Here is a 22,169-nt window from a genome sequence, read left to right as displayed (position 1 = left end):
CGTGTTTCTGTCTCCCCTGTCCAGGGCTGTGTGTCTGTCTCCCCGTCCAGGGCCGTGTGTCTGTCTCCCATGTCCAGGGCCGTGTGTCTGTCTCCCTGTCCAGGGCCATGTCTGTCTCCCCTGTCCAGGGCTGTGTCTGTCTCCCCTGTCCAGGGCTGTGTCTGTCTCCCCTGTCCAGGGCTGTGTCTGTCTCCCCTGTCCAGGGCCGTGTGTCTGTCTCCCATGTCCAGGGCCGTGTTTCTGTCTCCCCTGTCCAGGGCTGTGTGTCTGTCTCCCCTGTCCAGGGCTGTGTGTCTGTCTCCCCTGTCCAGGGCCGTGTGTCTGTCTCCCTGTCCAGGGCCATGTCCGTCTCCCCTGTCCAGGGCCGTGTGTCTGTCTCCCCTTTCCAGGGCCGTGTGTCTGTCTCCCATGTCCAGGGCCGTGTCTGTCTCCCATGTCCAGGGCCGTGTGTCTGTCTCCCCTGTCCAGGGCCGTGTGTCTGTCTCCCCTGTTCAGGGCCGTGTGTCTGTCTCCCCTGTCCAGGGCCGTGTGTCTGTCTCCCCTTTCCAGGGCTGTGTGTCCGTCTCCCATGTCCAGGGCTGTGTCTGTCTCCCATGTCCAGGGCCGTGTGTCTGTCTCCCATGTCCAGGGCTGTGTCTGTCTCCCCTGTCCAGGGCTGTGTCTGTCTCCCCTGTCCAGGGCCGTGTGTCTGTCTCCCATGTCCAGGGCCGTGTTTCTGTCTCCCCTGTCCAGGGCTGTGTGTCTGTCTCCCCTGTCCAGGGCTGTGTGTCTGTCTCCCATGTCCAGGGCCGTGTGTCTGTCTCCCTGTCCAGGGCCATGTCCGTCTCCCCTGTCCAGGGCTGTGTCTGTCTCCCATGTCCAGGGCCGTGTCTGTCTCCCCTGTCCAGGGCTGTGTGTCTGTCTCCCCTGTCCAGGGCTGTGTCTGTCTCCCTGTCCAGGGCCGTGTCCGTCTCCCCTGTCCAGGGCCGTGTGTCCGTCTCCCCTGTCCAGGGCTGTGTCTGTCTCCCCTGTCCAGGGCTGTGTCTGTCTCCCTGTCCAGGGCCGTGTGTCTGTGGGTCTCCGCTGTCCAGGGCTGTGTCTGTCTCCCCTGTCCAGGGCTGTGTCTGTCTCCCTGTCCAGGGCCGTGTGTCTGTGGGTCTCCGCTGTCCAGGGCTGTGTCTGTCTCCCCTGTCCAGGGCTGTGCCCGCCCTCCCTGTCCAGGGCCGTGTGTCTGTGGGTCTCCGCTGTCCAGGGCCGTGTGTCTGTGGGTCTCCGCTGTCCAGGGCCGTGTGTCTGTGGGTCTCCGCTGTCCAGGGCCGTGTGTCTGTGGGTCTCCGCTGTCCAGGGCCGTGTGTCTGTGGGTCTCCGCTGTCCAGGGCCGTGTGTCTGTGGGTCTCCGCTGTCCAGGGCCGTGTGTCTGTGGGTCTCCGCTGTCCAGGGCCGTGTGTCTGTGGGTCTCCGCTGTCCAGGGCCGTGTGTCTGTGGGTCTCCGCTGTCCAGGGCCGTGTGTCTGTGGGTCTCCGCTGTCCAGGGCCGTGTGTCTGTGGGTCTCCGCTGTCCAGGGCCGTGTGTCTGTGGGTCTCCGCTGTCCAGGGCCGTGTGTCTGTGGGTCTCCGCTGTCCAGGGCCGTGTGTCTGTGGGTCTCCGCTGTCCAGGGCCGTGTGTCTGTGGGTCTCCGCTGTCCAGGGCCGTGTGTCTGTGGGTCTCCGCTGTCCAGGGCCGTGTGTCTGTGGGTCTCCGCTGTCCAGGGCCGTGTGTCTGTGGGTCTCCGCTGTCCAGGGCCGTGTGTCTGTGGGTCTCCGCTGTCCAGGGCCGTGTGTCTGTGGGTCTCCGCTGTCCAGGGCCGTGTGTCTGTGGGTCTCCGCTGTCCAGGGCCGTGTGTCTGTGGGTCTCCGCTGTCCAGGGCCGTGTGTCTGTGGGTCTCCGCTGTCCAGGGCCGTGTGTCTGTGGGTCTCCGCTGTCCAGGGCCGTGTGTCTGTGGGTCTCCGCTGTCCAGGGCCGTGTGTCTGTGGGTCTCCGCTGTCCAGGGCCGTGTGTCTGTGGGTCTCCGCTGTCCAGGGCCGTGTGTCTGTGGGTCTCCGCTGTCCAGGGCCGTGTGTCTGTGGGTCTCCGCTGTCCAGGGCCGTGTGTCTGTGGGTCTCCGCTGTCCAGGGCCGTGTGTCTGTGGGTCTCCGCTGTCCAGGGCCGTGTGTCTGTGGGTCTCCGCTGTCCAGGGCCGTGTGTCTGTGGGTCTCCGCTGTCCAGGGCCGTGTGTCTGTGGGTCTCCGCTGTCCAGGGCCGTGTGTCTGTGGGTCTCCGCTGTCCAGGGCCGTGTGTCTGTGGGTCTCCGCTGTCCAGGGCCGTGTGTCTGTGGGTCTCCGCTGTCCAGGGCCGTGTGTCTGTGGGTCTCCGCTGTCCAGGGCCGTGTGTCTGTGGGTCTCCGCTGTCCAGGGCCGTGTGTCTGTGGGTCTCCGCTGTCCAGGGCCGTGTGTCTGTGGGTCTCCGCTGTCCAGGGCCGTGTGTCTGTGGGTCTCCGCTGTCCAGGGCCGTGTGTCTGTGGGTCTCCGCTGTCCAGGGCCGTGTGTCTGTGGGTCTCCGCTGTCCAGGGCCGTGTGTCTGTGGGTCTCCGCTGTCCAGGGCCGTGTGTCTGTGGGTCTCCGCTGTCCAGGGCCGTGTGTCTGTGGGTCTCCGCTGTCCAGGGCCGTGTGTCTGTGGGTCTCCGCTGTCCAGGGCCGTGTGTCTGTGGGTCTCCGCTGTCCAGGGCCGTGTGTCTGTGGGTCTCCGCTGTCCAGGGCCGTGTGTCTGTGGGTCTCCGCTGTCCAGGGCCGTGTGTCTGTGGGTCTCCGCTGTCCAGGGCCGTGTGTCTGTGGGTCTCCGCTGTGTGCTGCTCTCTGCTGGTGTCGGTATCCTGAGCTGATCTCTTTGCCTTGGTTTCTCTCCTTCCCCTCGGCCTTCCTTGCAGCTCTGAGAGTCTCCGGCTGCTTTCACGCCTACTCACCTCACAGATCTGACAAGTTTGTTTTCTTTCAAGACAGCGTGGGACTTAGTCTTTTTAAATTCTTTTTATTATTTCCCCTTTTTTCTTTTTTGCCTCTTCTCGCTGGGTCTCTGCTTGCACTAGAATCCACTGCTCATGTGGCTATGTTTGAAATTTTTTTTTTTTTGGACAGATAGAAGTTGAGAGGGGAGGGACAGACAAAAGAGTGAGAGAAAGATATCTGCAGACCTGCAGGTGGGAAGCCGGGGGCTCGAACCGGGATCCTTGTGCATTGTGCCACGTGTGCTCAACCTGCCATACTACCGCACGGCCGCCGTATTATCTTTATTGGATGTAGACAGAAATCAAGAGGGAGAGGGGTGACAGAGAGACAGAAAGACATCTGCAGCCCTGCCTCACCACTTGCAAAGCTTTCCTCCTGCAGGTGGGGCCAGGGGCTCGAACCCGGGTCCTTGAGCACTGTAACATGTGTGCTCAGCCAGGTGCGTACCGCCCGGCCCTGGGAATTAGTCTTTTTAAAAAAATATTTATTTATTCATTTCCCTTTTTTTTTTTTGCCCTTGTTGCTTTATTGTTGTTGTTATTGTTGTTGTTGGGTAGGACAGAGAAATGGAGAGAGGAGGTTGGGCGCCATACGTCAGTCAGAGTTCAGGGCGCCATTATGTTGTTTTCGCCAGGCTGGCTTTACGGGCGGGAGACAGAGACTAGGGACTCATGGCTGAGCGGAGAAGCAGTATTTCTTTATTCATGAGTGAACGGTTCAAAAACCTAATCTAATCTAATCACAACCCAAATCTGTCTTGCCTCTCTTTTCTCCGGCTGCAGCGTCCCAAACCAAGGCAGTACCCATACGATAGGGGCAGGGAGAAGGAAGGAGCACCGGACTAGCAAAGACTAAACCACAATCTCCCGGAGGCTGGGGGAGTGAGACCAAACCAGTGTAACAGAACGACCGTGTAAATAGACCCTGTCTAGCAATGTAACAGAAGGATCCCAGAACAGAACTAGAAGCACACCAACAGGAGGGGAAGGCAGAGGGGGAGAGACAGACAGACACCTGCAGACCTGCTTCACCACCTGGGAGGCGACTCCCCTGCAGGTGGGGATCCTTATGGCAGTCTCTGCACTTTGCGCCACCTGCACTTAACCCACTGAGCTACCTCCCGACTCCCCTGGGAATTAGTCTTTCACTGCTTCTTGAGTCTTCTGCTCAGGCTGCCTTGTAGACTGGACATGTGTTGTTTGATGGCCGGGGCCACACCACTCAGCAAGGAGCTGGGTGTGGACGCTGGGAGCAGGAATGGACGCCGGGAGCAGGGTGTGGACGCCGGGAGCAGGGTGTGGACGCAGGGAGCAAGAGTGGACGCTGGGAGCAGGTGTGGACACTGGGAGCAGGTGTGCACCATGGGAACAGGTGTGGACGCCGGGAGCAGGTGTGGACGCCGGGAGCAGGGTGTGGACGCCGGGAGCAAGAGTGGATGCTAGGAGCAGGTGTGGACGCTGGGAGCAGGTGTGCACGCTGGGAGCAGGTGTGGACGCCGGGAGCCGGTGTGGACGCCGGGAGCCGGTGTGGACGCCGGGAGCCGGTGTGGACGCAGGGAGCAGGGTGTGGACGCCGGGAGCAGGGTGTGGACGCCGGGAGCAGGTGTGGACGCCGGGAGCAGGGTGTGGACGCCGGGAGCCGGTGTGGACGCAGGGAGCAGGGTGTGGACGCTGGGAGCAGGTGTGCACGCCGGGAGCAGGTGTGGACGCCGGGAGCAGGTGTGGACGCCGGGAGCCGGTGTGGACGCCGGGAGCCGGTGTGGACGCAGGGAGCAGGGTGTGGACGCCGGGAGCAGGGTGTGGACGCCGGGAGCAGGTGTGGACGCCGGGAGCAGGGTGTGGACGCCGGGAGCAGGGTGTGGACGCCGGGAGCAGGGTGTGGACGCCGGGAGAAGGGTGTGGACGCCGGGAGCAGGTGTGGACGCCGGGAGCAGGTGTGGACGCCGGGAGCAGGGTGTGGACGCCGGGAGCAGAGTGGACGCCGGGAGCAGGGTGTGGACGCCGGGAGCAGGAGTGGACGCTGGGAGCAGGTGTGGATGCTGGGAGCAGGTGTGGACGCTGGGGACAGGGTGTGGACGCCGGGAGCAGGGTGGACGCCGGGAGCAGGGTGGACGCCGGGAGCAGGTGTGGACGCCGGGAGCAGGTGTGGACAATGGGAGAAGGTGTGGATGCTAGAAGCAGGTGTGGACGTGGGAGCAGGTGTGGACGATGGGAGCAGGGTGTGGACGCCGGGAGCAGGATGTGGACGCCGGGAGCAGGGTGTGGACGCCGGGAGCAGGTGTGGACGCCGGGAGCAGGTGTGGACGCCGGGAGCAGGGTGTGGACGCCGGGAGCAGAGTGGATGCCGGGAGCAGGGTGTGGACGCCGGGAGGAGGGTGTGGACGCCGGGAGCAGGTGTGGACGCCGGGAGCAGGTGTGGACGCCGGGAGCAGGGTGTGGACGCCGGGAGCAGAGTGGATGCCGGGAGCAGGGTGTGGACGCCGGGAGGAGGGTGTGGACGCCGGGAGCAGGTGTGGACGCCGGGAGCAGGTGTGGACGCCGGGAGCAGGGTGTGGACGCCGGGAGCAGAGTGGACGCCGGGAGCAGGGTGTGGACGCCGGGAGCAGGAGTGGACGCTGGGAGCAGGTGTGGATGCTGGGAGCAGGTGTGGACGCTGGGGACAGGGTGTGGACGCCGGGAGCAGGGTGGACGCCGGGAGCAGGGTGGACGCCGGGAGCAGGTGTGGACGCCGGGAGCAGGTGTGGACGCCGGGAGCAGGGTGTGGACGCCGGGAGCAGAGTGGACGCCGGGAGCAGGGTGTGGACGCCGGGAGCAGGAGTGGACGCTGGGAGCAGGTGTGGATGCTGGGAGCAGGTGTGGACGCTGGGGACAGGGTGTGGACGCCGGGAGCAGGGTGGACGCCGGGAGCAGGGTGGACGCCGGGAGCAGGTGTGGACGCCGGGAGCAGGTGTGGACAATGGGAGAAGGTGTGGATGCTGGAAGCAGGTGTGGACGTGGGAGCAGGTGTGGACGATGGGAGCAGGGTGTGGACGCCGGGAGCAGGGTGTGGACGCCGGGAGCAGGGTGTGGACGCCGGGAGCAGGGTGTGGACGCTGCGAGCAGGTGTGGACACAGGGAGCAGGTGTGGACGCTGGGAGCAGGTGTGGATGCCGGGAGCAGGGTGTGGACGCTGCGAGCAGGTGTGGACACAGGGAGCAGGTGTGGACGCTGGGAGCAGGTGTGGATGCCGGGAGCAGGTTTGGACGCCGGGAGCAGGGTGTGGACGCCGGGAGCAGGTGTGGATGCCGGGAGCAGGTTGTGGACGCCGGGAGCAGATGTGGACGCCGGGAGCAGGTGTGGACGCTGGGAGCAGGTGTGGACGCCGGGAGCAGGTGTGGACGCCGGGAGCAGGTGTGGACGCCGGGAGCAGGGTGTGGTCGCCGGGAGCAGGGTGTGGATGCTGGGAGCAGGGTGTGGTCACTGGGAACAGGGTGTGGATGTTGGGAGCAGGTGTGGACGCTGGGAGTAGGTGGGGACGCTGGGAGCAGGTGTGGACGCTGGGAGCAGCTGTGGACGCTGGGAGCAAGGTGATGCTGGGAGCAGGTTGTGGACGCCGGGAGCAGTGTGTGGATGCTGGGAGCAGGTGTGGACACAGGGAGCAAGGTGATGCTGGGAGCAGGTTGTGGATGCCGGGAGCAGGGTGTGGACGCTGCGAGCAGGTGTGGACACAGGGAGCAGGTGTGGACGCTGGGAGCAGGGTGTGGACGCCGGGAGCAGGTGTGGATGCCGGGAGCAGGTTGTGGATGCCGGGAGCAGGGTGTGGACGCCGGGAGCAGGTGTGGACGCCGGGAGCAGGTGTGGACGCTTGGAGCAGGTGTGGATGCTGGGAGCAGGTGTGGACGCTGGGAGCAGGTGTGGACGCTGGGAGCAGGTGTGGACGCTGGGAGCAGGTGTGGATGCTGGGAGCAGGTTTGGACGCCGGGAGCAGGGTGTGGACGCCGGGAGCAGGTGTGGACGCCGGGAGCAGGTTGTGGATGCCGGGGGAGCAGGGTGTGGATGCCGGGGAGCAGGTGTGGACGCCGGGAGCAGGTTGTGGACGCTTGGAGCAGGTGTGGACGCTGGGAGCAGGTTGTGGACGCTGGGAGCAGGTGTGGACGCTGGGAGCAGGTGTGGACGCTGGGAGCAGGTGTGGACGCTAAGAGCAGGTGTGCACGCTGGGAGCAGGTGTGGACGCTGGGGAGCAAGGTGTGAACGCTGGTAGCTGGTGTGGACGCTGGAGCAGGTTGTGGACGCCGGGAGCAGGTGTGGACGCCGGAGCAGGTGTGGACGCTCGGAGCAGGGTGTTGATGCTGGGAGCAGGTGTGGACACTGGAGCAAGGTGATGCTGGGAGCAGGGTGTGGATGCTGGGAGCAGGTGTGGACGCCGGGAGCATGGTGTGGATGCTGGGAACAGGTGTGGACACTGGGAGCAGTTGTGGATGCTGGGAACAGGTGTGGACACTGGGAGTAAGGTGATGCTGGGAACAGGTTGTGGACGCCGGGAGCAGGGTGTCGACGCCAGGAGCAGGTGTGGACGCCTGGAGAAGGTGTGGATGCTGGGAGTAGGTGTAGATGCTGGGAGTAGGGTGTGGACGCTGGGAGCAGGGTGTGGGTGCTGGGAGCAGGGTGTGGATGCTGGGAGCAGGTGTGGACACTGGGAGCAAGGTGTGGACGCTGGGAACAGGTGTGGATGCTGGGAGCAGGTTGTGGACGCCGGGAGCAGGGTGTGGACGCTGGGGGCAGGGTGTGCACACTGGGAGCAGATGTTGATGCCGGGAGCAGGGTGTGGATGCTGGGGACAGGGTGTGGACACTGGGGGCAGGTGTGGGCGCTGGGAGCAGGTGTAGACGCTGGGAGCAGGTGTGGACACTGGGAGCAGGTGTGGACGCTGGGAGCAGGTGTGCACGCTGGGAGCAGGTGTGCACGCCGGGAGCAGGTGTGCACGCTGGGAGCAGGTGTGGACGCCGGGAGCAGGTGTGGACGCCGGGAGCAGGTGTGGACGCCGGGAGCGGTGTGGATGCCGGGAGCAGGTATGGACGCCGGGAGCAGGGTGTGGACGCCGGGAGCAGGTGGTGGACGCCGGGAGCAGGTGTGGACGCCGGGAGCAGGTGTGGACGCGGGAGCAGGTGTGGACGCTGGGAGCAGGTGTGCACGCTGGGAGCAGGTGTGCATGCTGGGAGCAGGTGTGGATGCCGGGAGCAGGTTGTGGACACCGGGAGCAGGGTGTGGATGCTGGGAGTAGGTGTGGATGCTGGGAGCAGGTGTGGATGCTGGGAGCAGGTGTGGATGCTGGGTGCCTGGTGTGTGTTGGTCTGCTTCTAATTCTGCTTCTAAGACCCCTTCTGTTTCATTGGTTTAATCCCCCTGCTTAACACTGTATTCTGTTTACATAACCACTGTTAACTAAGCTCCAGCCTGCCTCCTGGGCACTGGTTTAACCCTCACTGTTTTGCATGCTTTTTCCTTCTCCCCACCCCCTATCCTACGTACATCCTCTTCAGACCTGACTCTTCCTCCTCAGGGTATATAAGGACAGGCTTGTGATTAGAGATGGCTTAGATTGTGCTGCGTTCCACATGAATAAAGACTGAACTGCGTACCGCTCAGCCATGAGTCCCTGGTCGTCTGTCTCCCGCCCGCAAAGCTAGCCCAACAATATGGCGCCCTGAACAGGGACTGATAGGGAGCAGGATTTGGACGCTGGGAGGAAGGGGTGTGGATGGCTGGGAGGAAGGGGTGGATGCTGGGAGCCATGAGTAGAGGGACCGGAGCCGTGTAGACTCAGCCCGTCCCAGCTCAGCCCAGGCTGCAGGGCATCTGTCAGGGTCATGCTGCCACTGGTCACTCTGGGCACTTCCCCTGGAGCAGCACAGGCCTGAGGCCTGAGTGGGCTGGAGGACCGGCTCACAGGCCAGGGGGTCATGGGGTGTGCAGGCGGCCTCAGCGGAGCCGACCTGTCCCCTCGGTCTTCCGGGCACAGCTCTCGGCCCTGTGGGGCTGCTTGGGACATGGCGTCTCTAGGCTCACGGTGTCATACCTCCTGCGGGTGCCACCAGCCAGGGCTGTCCCCATGTGCTTTGTGAGCTGACCACTCTGTGGCCCCTCAGCTCTGCACTGCCCACTCTGCCTGGCTGCCCCGACCTCTGCTCTTGTCCTTTGCAGGGGAAGGTCCACTTGGAGCTGAAGCTGAGTGAGGTCATCACGGACTCAGGTGTCGTGTGCCACAAGCTGGCCACACGGTGAGCGTCCCAGTGGGCAGCGGCTGGCCTGTGCCCAGGCCCAGGGTGAGGCTGCACACCGGCCCCCAGGGCAGCGCTCAGCCCCATAGAGTGGCCCCAGTCCGGGGGCACGGCGTGAGCGTGGGCTGATGCACGTGCACGACCGAGCTGGGAGCCTGGGCTCGAGGGAGCCACGCGTGCAGCCATGAGCGGGAGCTCACCGTCTGTGAGGGTGCATGTGAGCTCACGTGTGGGTGAGCGTGTGCGGCCCACTCTGCCAGGTCTGGTGAGCCCAGAGCCTGTCTGGATGACGCCTCCTCCTGACCCTGGGTAACCTGTGGGTGGGTCAGGACTCTCCCCCATCCTCCCCCACTCCTTCCTCACTCCTCCGTCCTCACCTCTCTTCACCCGTCTCATCCTCACCTCCCCACTCTTCCCTCGTCCACCTCCCTCCTCTTCCTCCTCCCCCCTCCTTCCTTCTTCCTGTCTTCCCTCCTCCTCGCCTCACCACTTCCTCCTCCTCTCCCCTCCCCTCATCCCTTCATCCCCCTCCCTGTCTGCTCCCAGCCCCTCCACTCAACCCTCCTCCTCCTCCTCCTCCCCTGCTCTTACAGCATCATCGAGTGCCAAGGCCTCCCCATTGTGAATGGGCAGTGTGACCCTTATGCCACCGTGACACTGACAGGACCCTACAGGCGAGTGTCCCCCCTCAGAGCGGCCACCACAAGGGCTCAGCCCTGGCTCCCTCCCTCAGGCAGAGGCTTGCTTGGTCAGGAGGGTCCTGGCTCCAGCCCATGGCTGCAGGAAGCCCTGGTGAATGGGGAAGGACCAGTGCCCTGCCCCTGCCCACTCTCCCTGGTACCCTCAGCCCCTGCCCTGTGCCCAGCCCTGGGGTCCCCACAGTGCCCTCAGCCCCTGCCCCGTGTCCAGACGGTCCCCACACTGCCCGCAGCCCCTGCCCTGTGCCCAGCACTGGGGTCCCCACACTGCCCTCAGCCCCTGCCCTGTGCCCAGCCCAGGGGTCCCCACACTGCCCTCAGCCCCTGCCCTGTGCCCAGCACTGGCGTCCCCACAGTGCCCTCAGCCCCTGCCCTGTGCCCAGCCCTGGGGTCCCCACAGTGCCCTCAGCCCCTGCCCTGTGCCCAGCCCTGGGGTCCCCACACTGCCCTCAGACCCTACCCTTCACTCTTAATGGCAGGTCAGAAGCCAAGAAGACTAAAGTGAAGAAGAAGACCAACAACCCCCAGTTTGACGAGGTGTTTTATTTCGAGGTTGGTATCTAGCGGGCGTGAGCTGCGACCCTTTCTCCGAGCTTCTTAGCAGGCAGTCCACAGAAAGTTCTGGACTGCAGGAGGGCGCCATGAAGCCCACTTCCGTGTCAGGCTGTGACTCTCAGAGTGACTGACCACAGTTTCACGATTTGTTTGCTTGGGGCTTTCCTGCCGGCGACACCCTGCCCCCTGAACAGAGCTGGGAGGCCAGTCTCCAGGGGTGAGCTGCAGGGTAGAGGCCATGTGGGGGTGAGCTGCAGGGTAGAGGCCACGTGGGGGTGAGCTGCAGGGTAGAGGCCACGTGGGGGTGAGCTGCAGGGTAGAGAGGCCACGTGGGGGTGAGCTGCAGGGTAGAGGCCACGTGGGGGTGAGCTGCAGGGTAGAGGCCACGTGGGGGTGAGCTGCAGGGTAGAGGCCACGTGGGGATGAGCTGCAGGGTAGAGGCCACGTGGGGGTGAGCTGCAGGGTAGAGGCCACGTGGGGGTGAGCTGCAGGGTAGAGGCCACGTGGGGGTGAGCTGCAGGGTAGAGGCCACGTGGGGGTGAGCTGCAGGGTAGAGGCCACGTGGGGGTGAGCTGCAGGGTAGAGGCCACGTGGGGGTGAGCTGCAGGGTAGAGGCCACGTGGGGGTGAGCTGCAGGGTAGAGGCCACGTGGGGGTGAGCTGCAGGGTAGAGGCCACGTGGGGGTGAGCTGCAGGGTAGAGAGGCCACGTGGGGGTGAGCTGCAGGGTAGAGAGGCCACGTGGGGGTGAGCTGCAGGGTAGAGGCCACGTGGGGGTGAGCTGCAGGGTAGAGACTCCACGTGGGGGTGAGCTGCAGGGTAGAGACTCCACGTGGGGGTGAGCTGCAGGGTAGAGGCCACGTGGGGGTGAGCTGCAGGGTAGAGGCCACGTGAGGGTGAGCTGCAGGGTAGAGACTCCACGTGGGGGTGAGCTATAGTTTAGAGGCCACGTGGGGGTGAGCTGCAGGGTAGAGGCCACGTGGGGGGTGAGCTGCAGGGTAGAGGCCACGTGAGGGTGAGCTGCAGGGTAGAGACTCCACGTGGGGGTGAGCTATAGTTTAGAGGCCACGTGGGGGTGAGCTGCAGGGTAGAGGCCACGTGGGCGTGAGCTGCAGGGTAGAGGCCACGTGAGGGTGAGCTGCAGACCCGGAGGATGGGACGTCTGTGTAGGGTCACATGACCCTTGGCACCTGTTTGGCACCTGCATGGCTACCTCTGTGGGGCTGCTTGTGTGGGGTCCTCTCTCTGCTGCCTACCTGTGTGGGGTGCCCTGGGGAATGGAGGTGTGAAGGGACCCAGAGATACGGCTATGGACACGAGTCCCTTCCTGCTGCTTGGGGATGCACTGGACGGACACTCAGTGCACAGTGGCTGTGTCTTGCCCAAGCAGGCCACCAGGTATAAGCTGTCCCCCAACCTCTCAGGTGACCAGGCCTAAGCTTCCCTCTCAGGCGACCCTACCTCTCAGGTGACCAGGCCCTGCAGCTATAGCCGCAAGTCACACTTTGACTTTGAGGAGGAAGATGTGGACAAACTGGAGATCCGGTGAGCACTGGGGCCAGGGAGCTGTGTGGCGGGTGGGGTCAGCATTGCCTGGTCAGCGGGGTGGGCGGGGTCAGCATGGCCGGGTCAGCGGGGTGGGCGGGGTCTGCATGGACTGGTCAGTGGGGTGGGCGGGGTCAGCATGGCCGGGTCAGCGGGGTGGGCGGGGTCAGCATGGCCAGGACACCGGGGTGGGCGGGGTCAGCATGGCCGGGGTCAGTGGGGTGGGCGGGGTCAGTATGGCCGGGGTCAGTGGGGTGGGTGGGATCAGCATGGCCTGGTCAGCGAGGTGGGCAAGGTTAGCATGGCCGGGTCAGCAGGGTGGGTGGGGTCAGCATGGCCAGGTCAGTGGGGTGGGCGGGGTCAGTATGGCCGGGGTCAGTGGGGTGGGTGGGATCAGCATGGCCTGGTCTGCGAGGTGGGCAAGGTTAGCATGGCAGGGTCAGCGGGGTGGGTGGGATCAGCATGGCCTGGTTAGTGGGGTGGGCGGGTCAGCACTGCTGAGTCAGCAGGGTGGGTGGGGTCAGCATGGCCTGGTCAGCGGGGTGGGCGGGTCAGCATGGCCTGGTTAGTGGGGTGGGTTGGTGAGGTCAGGATTATGGTCAGAAGGTTCGTGCTGGGGTCAGGTGCATAGATTGGTATCCAAGGGTACAGGTGGGTGGAGGTCAGATGAGACCTTCACTCCCCTCTGACAGCCTCACTCCCCTCTGACAGCCTCACTCCCTCTGACAGCCTCACTCCCCTCTGAAAGCCTCACTCCCCTCTGACAGCCTCACTCCCCTCTGACAGCCTCACTCCCTCTGACAGCCCCACTCCCCTCTGACAGCCTCACTCCCCTCTGACAGCCCCACTCCCTCTGACAGCCTCACTCCCTCTGACAGCCCCACTCCCTCTGACAGCCCCACTCCCCTCTGACAGCCCCACTCCCCTCTGACAGCCCCACTCCCTCTGACAGCCTCACTCCCTCTGACAGCCTCACTCCCCTCTGACAGCCTCACTCCCTCTGACAGCCTCACTCCCTCTGACAGCCTCACTCCCTCTGACAGCCTCACTCCCTCTGACAGCCTCACTCCCTCTGACAGCCTCACTCCCTCTGACAGCCTCACTCCCTCTGACAGCCTCACTCCCCTCTGACAGCCTCACTCCCTCTGACAGCCTCACTCCCTCTGACAGCCTCACTCCCTCTGACAGCCTCACTCCCTCTGACAGCCTCACTCCCTCTGACAGCCTCACTCCCTCTGACAGCCTCACTCCCTCTGACAGCCTCACTCCCTCTGACAGCCTCACTCCCTCTGACAGCCTCACTCCCCTCTGACAGCCTCACTCCCTCTGACAGCCTCACTCCCTCTGACAGCCCTCACTCCCCTCTGACAGCCTCACTCCCCTCTGACAGCCCCACTCCCTCTGACAGCCTCACTCCCTCTGACAGCCTCACTCCCTCTGACAGCCTCACTCCCTCTGACAGCCTCACTCCCTCTGACAGCCTCACTCCCTCTGACAGCCTCACTCCCCTCTGACAGCCTCACTCCCCTCTGACAGCCCCACTCCCTCTGACAGCCTCACTCCCTCTGACAGCCTCACTCCCTCTGACAGCCCCACTCCCTCTGACAGCCTCACTCCCTCTGACAGCCTCACTCCCTCTGACAGCCCCACTCCCTCTGACAGCCTCACTCCCCTCTGACAGCCTCACTCCCTCTGACAGCCTCACTCCCTCTGACAGCCTCACTCCCCTCTGACAGCCTCACTCCCCTCTGACAGCCTCACTCCCCTCTGACAGCCTCACTCCCTCTGACAGCCTCACTCCCTCTGACAGCCTCACTCCCTCTGACAGCCTCACTCCCCTCTGACAGCCTCACTCCCTCTGACAGCCCCGCTCCCCTCTGACAGCCTCACTCCCTCTGACAGCCCCACTCCCCTCTGACAGCCTCACTCCCTCTGACAGCCCCACTCCCTCTGACAGCCCCACTCCCTCTGACAGCCTCACTCCCTCTGACAGCCTCACTCCCTCTGACAGCCCCACTCCCTCTGACAGCCTCACTCCCTCTGACAGCCTCACTCCCCTCTGACAGCCTCACTCCCTCTGACAGCCTCACTCCCTCTGACAGCCTCACTCCCTCTGACAGCCTCACTCCCTCTGACAGCCCCACTCCCCTCTCACAGCCTCACTCCCTCTGAAAGCCTCACTCCCTCTGACAGACTCACTCCCTCTGACAGCCCCACTCCCTCTGACAGCCTCACTCCCTCTGACAGCCTCACTCCCCTCTGACAGCCTCACTCCCTCTGACAGCCCCACTCCCTCTGACAGCCCCACTCCCTCTGACAGCCCCACTCCCCTCTGACAGCCTCACTCCCCTCTGACAGCCCTCACTCCCTCTGACAGCCTCACTCACTCTGACAGCCTCACTCCCTCTGACAGCCTCACTCTCCTCTGACAGCCTCACTCCCTCTGACAGCCTCACTCCCTCTGACAGCCTCACTCCCTCTGACAGCCTCACTCCCTCTGACAGCCCCACTCCCTCTGACAGCCTCACTCCCTCTGACAGCCTCACTCCCTCTGACAGCCTCACTCCCTCTGACAGCCTCACTCCCTCTGACAGCCCCACTCCCTCTGACAGCCTCACTCCCTCTGACAGCCTCACTCCCCTCTGACAGCCTCACTCCCTCTGACAGCCTCACTCCCCTCTGACAGCCTCACTCCCCTCTGACAGCCTCACTCCCTCTGACAGCCTCACTCCCTCTGACAGCCTCACTCCCTCTGACAGCCCCACTCCCTCTGACAGCCTCACTCCCTCTGACAGCCTCACTCCCTCTGACAGCCTCACTCCCTCTGACAGCCCCACTCCCTCTGACAGCCTCACTCCCCTCTGACAGCCTCACTCCCTCTGACAGCCTCACTCCCTCTGACAGCCTCACTCCCTCTGACAGCCTCACTCCCTCTGACAGCCTCACTCCCTCTGACAGCCTCACTCCCTCTGACAGCCTCACTCCCTCTGACAGCCTCACTCCCTCTGACAGCCTCACTCCCTCTGACAGCCTCACTCCCCTCTGACAGCCTCACTCCCTCTGACAGCCTCACTCCCTCTGACAGCCTCACTCCCTCTGACAGCCTAACTCCCTCTGACAGCCTCACTCCCTCTGACAGCCTCACTCCCTCTGACAGCCTCACTCCCCTCTGACAGCCTCACTCCCTCTGACAGCCTCACTCCCTCTGACAGCCCTCACTCCCCTCTGACAGCCTCACTCCCCTCTGACAGCCCCACTCCCTCTGACAGCCTCACTCCCTCTGACAGCCTCACTCCCTCTGACAGCCTCACTCCCTCTGACAGCCTCACTCCCTCTGACAGCCTCACTCCCTCTGACAGCCTCACTCCCTCTGACAGCCTCACTCCCTCTGACAGCCCTCACTCCCCTCTGACAGCCTCACTCCCCTCTGACAGCCCCACTCCCTCTGACAGCCTCACTCCCTCTGACAGCCTCACTCCCTCTGACAGCCTCACTCCCTCTGACAGCCCCACTCCCTCTGACAGCCTCACTCCCTCTGACAGCCTCACTCCCTCTGACAGCCCCACTCCTCTGACAGCCTCACTCCCTCTGACAGCCTCACTCCCTCTGACAGCCTCACTCCCTCTGACAGCCTCACTCCCTCTGACAGCCTCACTCCCCTCTGACAGCCTCACTCCCTCTGACAGCCTCACTCCCTCTGACAGCCTCACTCCCTCTGACAGCCTCACTCCCTCTGACAGCCTCACTCCCTCTGACAGCCTCACTCCCCTCTGACAGCCTCACTCCCTCTGACAGCCCTCACTCCCCTCTGACAGCCCCACTCCCTCTGACAGCCTCACTCCCTCTGACAGCCTCACTCCCTCTGACAGCCCCACTCCCTCTGACAGCCCAGCTCCCTCTGACAGCCTCACTCCCTCTGACAGCCTCACTCCCTCTGACAGCCTCACTCCCCTCTGACAGCCTCACTCCCTCTGACAGCCTCACTCCCTCTGACAGCCCCACTCCCTCTGACAGCCTCACTCCCTCTGACAGCCTCACTCCCTCTGACAGCCCCACTCCCTCTCACAGCCTCACTCCCCTCTGACAGCCTCACTCCCTCTGACAGCCTCACTCCCCTCTGACAGCCTCACTCCCTCTGACAGCCTCACTCCCTCTGACAGCCTCACTCCCTCTGACAGCCCCACTCCCTCTGACAGCCTCACTCCCTCTGACAGCCTCACTCCCTCTGACAGCCCCACTCCCTCTCACAGCCTCACTCCCCTCTGACAGCCTCACTCCCTCTGACAGCCTCACTCCCCTCTGACAGCCTCACTCCCTCTGACAGCCTCACTCCCCTCTGACAGCCTCACTCCCTCTGACAGCCCCACTCCCTCTCACAGCCTCACTCCCTCTGACAGCCTCACTCCCTCTGACAGCCTCACTCCCTCTGACAGCCTCACTCCCTCTGACAGCCTCACTCCCTCTGACAGCCCCACTCCCTCTCACAGCCTCACTCCCTCTGACAGCCTCACTCCCCTCTGACAGCCTCACTCCCTCTGACAGCCTCACTCCCTCTGACAGCCTCACTCCCCTCTGACAGCCCCACTCCCTCTCACAGCCTCACTCCCCTCTGACAGCCTCACTCCCTCTGACAGCCCCGCTCCCTCTGACAGCCTCACTCCCTCTGACAGCCTCACTCCCTCTGACAGCCTCACTCCCTCTGACAGCCTCACTCCCTCTGACAGCCTCACTCCCTCTGACAGCCTCACTCCCTCTGACAGCCTCACTCCCTCTGACAGCCCCACTCCCTCTCACAGCCTCACTCCCTCTGACAGCCTCACTCCCCTCTGACAGCCTCACTCCCTCTGACAGCCTCACTCCCTCTGACAGCCTCACTCCCCTCTGACAGCCTCACTCCCTCTGACAGCCCCGCTCCCTCTGACAGCCTCACTCCCTCTGACAGCCTCACTCCCTCTGACAGCCTCACTCCCTCTGACAGCCTCACTCCCTCTGACAGCCTCACTCCCTCTGACAGCCTCACTCCCTCTGACAGCCTCACTCCCTCTGACAGCCTCACTCCCTCTGACAGCCTCACTCCCTCTGACAGCCTCACTCCCTCTGACAGCCTCACTCCCTCTGACAGCCTCACTCCCCTCTGACAGCCTCACTCCCTCTGACAGCCCCACTCCCCTCTGACAGCCTCACTCCCCTCTGACAGCCTCACTCCCTCTGACAGCCTCACTCCCTCTGACAGCCTCACTCCCTCTCACAGCCTCACTCCCCTCTGACAGCCCTGCTCCCTCTGACAGCCTCACTCCCTCTGACAGCCTCACTCCCTCTCACAGCCTCACTCCCTCTGACAGCCTCACTCCCTCTGACAGCCTCACTCCCCTCTGACAGCCTCACTCCCTCTGACAGCCTCACTCCCTCTGACAGCCTCACTCCCTCTGACAGCCTCACTCCCTCTGACAGCCTCACTCCCTCTGACAGCCTCACTCCCTCTGACAGCCTCACTCCCTCTGACAGCCTCACTCCCTCTGACAGCCTCACTCCCTCTGACAGCCTCACTCCCCTCTGACAGCCTCACTCCCTCTGACAGCCCCACTCCCCTCTGACAGCCTCACTCCCCTCTGACAGCCTCACTCCCTCTGACAGCCTCACTCCCTCTGACAGCCTCACTCCCTCTCACAGCCTCACTCCCCTCTGACAGCCCTGCTCCCTCTGACAGCCTCACTCCCTCTGACAGCCTCACTCCCTCTCACAGCCTCACTCCCTCTGACAGCCTCACTCCCTCTGACAGCCTCACTCCCCTCTGACAGCCTCACTCCCTCTGACAGCCTCACTCCCTCTGACAGCCTCACTCCCTCTGACAGCCTCACTCCCCTCTGACAGCCTCACTCCCTCTGACAGCCTCACTCCCTCTGACAGCCTCACTCCCTCTGACAGCCTCACTCCCCTCTGACAGCCCCACTCCCTCTGACAGCCTCACTCCCTCTGACAGCCTCACTCCCCTCAGACAGCCCCACTCCCTCTGACAGCCCCGCTCGCTTGACAGCCTCACTCCCTCTGACAGCCTCACTCCCTCTGACAGCCTCACTCCCCTCTGACAGCCCCACTCCCCTCTGACAGCCTCACTCCCTCTGACAGCCCCACTCCCTCTGACAGCCCTCACTCCCTCTGACAGCCTCACTCCCTCTGACAGCCCCACTCCCTCTGACAGCCCCACTCCCCTCTGACAGCCTCACTCCCTCTGACAGCCTCACTCCCTCTGACAGCCTCACTCCCTCTGACAGCCTCACTCCCTCTGACAGCCTCACTCCTCTGACAGCCTCACTCCCTCTGACAGCCTCACTCCCTCTGACAGCCTCACTCCCTCTGACAGCCTCACTCCCTCTGACAGCCCCACTCCCTCTGACAGCCCCACTCCCTCTGACAGCCTCACTCCCCTCTGACAGCCCCACTCCCTCTGACAGCCTCACTCCCTCTGACAGCCTCACTCCCTCTGACAGCCTCACTCCCTCTGACAGCCTCACTCCCTCTGACAGCCTCACTCCCTCTGACAGCCTCACTCCCTCTGACAGCCCCACTCCCTCTGACAGCCCCACTCCCTCTGACAGCCTCACTCCCCTCTGACAGCCCCACTCCCTCTGACAGCCTCACTCCCTCTGACAGCCTCACTCCCTCTGACAGCCTCACTCCCTCTGACAGCCTCACTCCCTCTGACAGCCCCACTCCCTCTGACAGCCTCACTCCCTCTGACAGCCTCACTCCCCTCTGACAGCCTCACTCCCTCTGACAGCCTCACTCCCTCTGACAGCCCCACTCCCTCTGACAGCCTCACTCCCTCTGACAGCCCCACTCCCCTCTCACAGCCTCACTCCCTCTGAAAGCCTCACTCCCTCTGACAGCCTCACTCCCTCTGACAGCCTCACTCCCTCTGACAGCCTCACTCCCTCTGACAGCCTCACTCCCTCTGACAGCCTCACTCCCTCTGACAGCCCCACTCCCTCTGACAGCCTCACTCCCTCTGACAGCCTCACTCCCTCTGACAGCCTCACTCCCTCTGACAGCCTCACTCCCTCTGACAGCCTCACTCCCTCTGACAGCCTCACTCCCTCTGACAGCCTCACTCCCCTCTGACAGCCTCACTCCCTCTGACAGCCTCACTCCCTCTGACAGCCTCACTCCCTCTGACAGCCCCACTCCCCTCTGACAGCCTCACTCCCTCTGACAGCCCCACTCCCTCTGACAGCCTCACTCCCTCTGACAGCCTCACTCCCTCTGACAGCCTCACTCCCTCTGACAGCCCCACTCCCTCTGACAGCCTCACTCCCCTCTGACAGCCCCACTCCCTCTGACAGCCTCACTCCCTCTGACAGCCCCACTCCCTCTGACAGCCTCACTCCCTCTGACAGCCTCACTCCCTCTGACAGCCTCACTCCCTCTGACAGCCTCACTCCCTCTGAAAGCCCCACTCCCTCTGACAGCCTCACTCCCTCTGACAGCCTCACTCCCTCTGACAGCCCCACTCCCTCTGACAGCCCCACTCCCCTCTGACAGCCTCACTCCCTCTGACAGCCCCACTCCCTCTGACAGCCCCACTCCCCTCTGACAGCCTCACTCCCTCTGACAGCCTCACTCCCTCTGACAGCCCCACTCCCTCTGACAGCCTCACTCCCCTCTGACAGCCCCACTCCCTCTGACAGCCTCACTCCCTCTGACAGCCTCACTCCCTCTGACAGCCCCACTCCCTCTGACAGCCTCACTCCCTCTGACAGCCTCACTCCCCTCTGACAGCCCCACTCCCTCTGACAGCCTCACTCCCTCTGACAGCCTCACTCCCTCTGACAGCCTCACTCCCTCTGACAGCCTCACTCCCTCTGACAGCCTCACTCCCTCTGACAGCCTCACTCCCTCTGACAGCCTCACTCCCTCTGACAGCCTCACTCCCTCTGACAGCCTCACTCCCTCTGACAGCCCCACTCCCTCTGACAGCCTCACTCCCTCTGACAGCCCCACTCCCTCTGACAGCCTCACTCCCTCTGACAGCCTCACTCCCTCTGACAGCCCCACTCCCTCTGACAGCCTCACTCCCTCTGACAGCCTCACTCCCTCTGACAGCCTCACTCCCTCTGACAGACTCACTCCCTCTGACAGCCTCACTCCCTCTGACAGACTCACTCCCTCTGACAGCCTCACTCCCTCTGAAAGCCCCACTCCCTCTGACAGCCTCACTCCCTCTGACAGCCTCACTCCCTCTGAAAGCCCCACTCCCTCTGACAGCCTCACTCCCTCTGACAGCCTCACTCCCTCTGACAGCCTCACTCCCTCTGACAGCCTCACTCCCCTCTGACAGCCTCACTCCCTCTGAAAGCCTCACTCCCTCTGACAGCCTCACTCCCTCTGACAGCCTCACTCCCTCTGACAGCCTCACTCCCTCTGACAGCCTCACTCCCTCTGACAGCCTCACTCCCTCTGACAGCCTCACTCCCTCTGAAAGCCCCACTCCCTCTGACAGCCTCACTCCCTCTGACAGCCTCACTCCCTCTGACAGCCCCACTCCCTCTGACAGCCCCACTCCCCTCTGACAGCCTCACTCCCTCTGACAGCCCCACTCCCTCTGACAGCCCCACTCCCCTCTGACAGCCTCACTCCCTCTGACAGCCTCACTCCCTCTGACAGCCCCACTCCCTCTGACAGCCTCACTCCCCTCTGACAGCCCCACTCCCTCTGACAGCCTCACTCCCTCTGACAGCCTCACTCCCTCTGACAGCCCCACTCCCTCTGACAGCCTCACTCCCTCTGACAGCCTCACTCCCCTCTGACAGCCCCACTCCCTCTGACAGCCTCACTCCCTCTGACAGCCTCACTCCCTCTGACAGCCTCACTCCCTCTGACAGCCTCACTCCCTCTGACAGCCTCACTCCCTCTGACAGCCTCACTCCCTCTGACAGCCTCACTCCCTCTGACAGCCTCACTCCCTCTGACAGCCTCACTCCCTCTGACAGCCCCACTCCCTCTGACAGCCTCACTCCCTCTGACAGCCCCACTCCCTCTGACAGCCTCACTCCCTCTGACAGCCTCACTCCCTCTGACAGCCCCACTCCCTCTGACAGCCTCACTCCCTCTGACAGCCTCACTCCCTCTGACAGCCTCACTCCCTCTGACAGACTCACTCCCTCTGACAGCCTCACTCCCTCTGACAGACTCACTCCCTCTGACAGCCTCACTCCCTCTGAAAGCCCCACTCCCTCTGACAGCCTCACTCCCTCTGACAGCCTCACTCCCTCTGAAAGCCCCACTCCCTCTGACAGCCTCACTCCCTCTGACAGCCTCACTCCCTCTGACAGCCTCACTCCCTCTGACAGCCTCACTCCCCTCTGACAGCCTCACTCCCTCTGAAAGCCTCACTCCCTCTGAGAGCCTCACTCCCTCTGACAGCCTCACTCCCTCTGACAGCCTCACTCCCTCTGACAGCCTCACTCCCTCTGACAGTGTTGCTGAGGACTTATTCTGATGCAGTCTCTGCCCCCAGGTTTTTCTATGCTCAGCTAAATCCTATAGTGCCCCCTTTCAACCAATCCTGGCCCTACACAGCCTCACTCCCTCTGACAGCCCCACTCCCTCTGACAGCCTCACTCCCCTCTGACAGCCTCACTCCCTCTGAGAGCCTCACTCCCTCTGACAGCCTCACTCCCTCTGACAGCCTCACTCCCTCTGAGAGCCTCACTCCCTCTGACAGCCTCACTCCCTCTGACAGCCCCACTCCCTCTGACAGCCTCACTCCCCTCTGACAGCCTCACTCCCTCTGAGAGCCTCACTCCCTCTGACAGCCTCACTCCCTCTGACAGCCTCACTCTCTTCTGACAGCCTTCCTCCCTGTGGGCGTCTCTGTCACTGTGGGCACATTCTCGCCAGTCCCAGCTGGCAGTTCCCCTGCCCCAGGGAGGACAGACTGACTGCAGCTTCACAGTGACACTTGTGTCTGGTGCAGAGTCGGCCTCTGGAATGCCAGCAACCTCAAGTTTGGAGATGAGTTCCTGGGTGAGCTGAGGGTCCCGCTGAAGGTGCTGCAACAGTCCAGTTCCTACGAGGCCTGGTATGGCAGTGGTCATCGCTCAGAAGTGGGGGGTGGCATT

The 22,169-nt window shown here is 63.6% G+C and overlaps 1 protein-coding gene across 2 annotated transcripts in view; it reads left to right on the top strand.

Annotated features, from left to right (window-relative positions):
* Nucleotides 1-22,169, top strand: part of RASA3 (RAS p21 protein activator 3) — an 83,048-nt gene that overhangs the window by 23,923 nt on the left and 36,956 nt on the right. For both annotated transcript variants that reach the window (XM_060183726.1, XM_060183725.1), the window contains 5 exons: nt 9,179-9,255; nt 9,849-9,929; nt 10,433-10,505; nt 11,975-12,051; nt 22,025-22,129. The gene's annotated coding sequence lies outside the window, so the exon portion shown is untranslated. The remainder of the gene's footprint in view (nt 1-9,178; nt 9,256-9,848; nt 9,930-10,432; nt 10,506-11,974; nt 12,052-22,024; nt 22,130-22,169) is intronic.

The sequence above is a fragment of the Erinaceus europaeus genome (assembly GCF_950295315.1).
Source record: "Erinaceus europaeus chromosome 5 unlocalized genomic scaffold, mEriEur2.1 SUPER_5_unloc_1, whole genome shotgun sequence".
Classification (NCBI taxonomy): domain Eukaryota; kingdom Metazoa; phylum Chordata; class Mammalia; order Eulipotyphla; family Erinaceidae; genus Erinaceus; species Erinaceus europaeus.
This window is presented reverse-complemented; position numbering and strand designations above follow the sequence as displayed.